The 2,355-nt window shown below is 41.8% G+C and overlaps 1 pseudogene across 1 annotated transcript; it reads left to right on the top strand.

The window, feature by feature from the left end:
- Nucleotides 1–321: 321 nt before the first annotated feature.
- On the top strand, nucleotides 322–1,492 carry LOC308421714 (L-lactate dehydrogenase A chain-like; annotated as a pseudogene). Its single transcript has 2 exons — nucleotides 322–564; nucleotides 742–1,492. The product of its transcript is annotated as an L-lactate dehydrogenase A chain-like (transcript).
- Nucleotides 1,493–2,355: the final 863 nt, after the last annotated feature.

Genomic DNA, 2,355 nt, shown 5'->3' with positions numbered 1-2,355 from the left:
CTAAGTGCTCTCTGACCTTCTTTCTCTTCTACCTAGTTTTGGAGAGTTGGAATAGATTGGGGTGGAAAAAGTTGGTAAATTAAAGAAGCCAGGAGATAGCCAAATTATTGCACCTACACTCCTATGGTCAGCTAAGGAGGCTTTGAAATTGAGAGCCCACTACAAAGGAAGTTCAAGGCTGTACTAGGATATGTGAGACTCTGCATTAAAAAAAATACTCAATGGGGCAGGAGCCACTGTCACCGAGCCCAGGCCACACTACTGCTGCTCACTAGTCACGCCTGTCATGCCCTAGTGGTCTCAAAAGATTCAAAGCCCAATATGGCAGCCTTGAAGGACCAGCTATTGTAAATCTTCTTAAGGAAGAACAAGTCCCCTGGAACAAGATTACAGTTTTGGAGGGTGGTGCTGTTGGCATGGCTTGTGCCATCAGTATCTTAGTTAAAGATTTGGCAGATAAGTTTGCCCTTATTAATGTCATGGAAGACAAGCTAAAGGGATAAATGATAGATATCCAGCATGACAGCCTTTTTCTTAAAACACCAAAAATTGTCTCCAGCAAAGACTATGCTGTGACTGCAAACATCAAGCTGGTCACTGTCACAGCGGGAGCCCAAGAGTAAGAAGGAGAGAGCCTTCTCAATTAGGTCCAGCGAAAAGTAAATATCTTCAAGTTCACCATTCCCAACATTTTAAAGTATAGTCCACACTGCAAACTACTGTTTATTGTCTCAAATCCAGTGGATATCTTGACCTAACTGGCTTGGAAAATCAATGGCTTCCCCAAAAGCCAAGTCATTGGAAGTGGTTGCGATCTGGATTCAGCTTGGTTCCTTTACCTGATTGTAGAAAGGCTGGAAATTCACCTACTGAGCTGTCACAGGTTGGTACTGGGAAAACATGGTGACTCTAGTGTGCCCGTGTGGAGAGGTGTGAACATTGCTGGTGTCTCCCTAAAGTATCTGAACCCAGTCCAGGGCACTGATTCAGGTACAAAGCAGTGGAAGGAGGTTCACAAGCAGATGGATGACAGTACATATCAGGTGATCAAGCTGAAAGGTTACACATCCTGAGCCACTGGCCTCTTTGTGGCAGACATGGCCAAAAGCATAGTGAAGAACCTTAGGCAGATGCCTTTCATTTCCACCATGATTAAGGGTCTCTATGGATTCAATGATGATGTTTTCTCAGTGTCCCATGTATCCTGAGAAAAAATGGAATTATAGATATTTTAAAGATGACACTGCCACCTGAGGAAGAGACGTGCCTGAAGAAGAGTGTAGATGCCCACTGGGGAATCCAGAAGGAGCTGCAGTTCTACAGTCTTCCCCGTGTCCTATTATTTCACTCTCAAGAAAGCAGCAGGGTTTCTATGGAGACCACACACTTATCTTCTGAGCTGTGGTTAGTGCAGTTGTGTGAAGGTGGTCTGGGGAAAAAATCTCAGTTCCTACAGCTACTCTGCTGCAAAGTGGTACTGGTGTTGTGGTGACCTATTTAGTGTGACATTTCCACTGTCTTCAAGACACACTGCCAACTGTGTGAAGACTTTGATTATCCTGTAAGCCTGCTGCATTTTGCTGCACACCCTCACCAAACATTCCTAGGCCAATGAGTTCCCAGTTAGTCATAAACTGGCTCCAGTGTGTAAGTCCATTATGCATTTCTTGTGCATAAATATCCTATAGAATAGTTTATGTTCATGTGTGTCTGCAGTGTACATTGCAATATTCTGTGAAATGTTAAGTTCTGCATATGGATGATGGACCCAACCACTCAAATGTCATGTCAATGAAAACACCAAATAAACCTTGAACAGTAGGAAAAAAACTCAAATAGTAAAATGATCTCTATAAATCTATATATAAATACATGTGATATTGTAACCATAAGAATATTGAAGATAAAATCATTAGAAACTTGTGTATTTAACACCTGATACTTAAGAGAAATAGCAAACTATCTACTTGATGATTCACTTCTTTTGACACCTCTGGAGAGAATGGAAGGGGATCCAGTCTTCCTCCCCCTTTCAGGTTAATTATAATGTTACTTATTCACTATATTGTGTCACTGTTTCTTAGGAGACAGAAATGTCTGTTATACCCAGAGAAGGAACCATTTAACACCAAAGCTCAACTTAGTGAACCAATGGGTTTTATTGGAATTACTTACAAGAGTATAAGTGGGGGATTAGTTATAGTAGCAGAAATGACTTAAGGACAGCTTTATTAAGAGATGTGCACCCCAGCATGGGTGACAAGTCAAAAACCTGAAAACCCAGAGGGAATGTCACAGTTCAAAGGGTTGGAGAGTCTCCCTTGCTGGTATTTCATTATATCTGAACCCATTCCT

Source organism: Micromys minutus (assembly GCF_963924665.1).
Source record: "Micromys minutus genome assembly, chromosome: 6".
Lineage (NCBI taxonomy): Eukaryota > Metazoa > Chordata > Mammalia > Rodentia > Muridae > Micromys > Micromys minutus.
The sequence above is the reverse complement of the archived record's forward strand: the minus strand, read 5'-3'. Positions and strand labels throughout refer to the sequence as shown.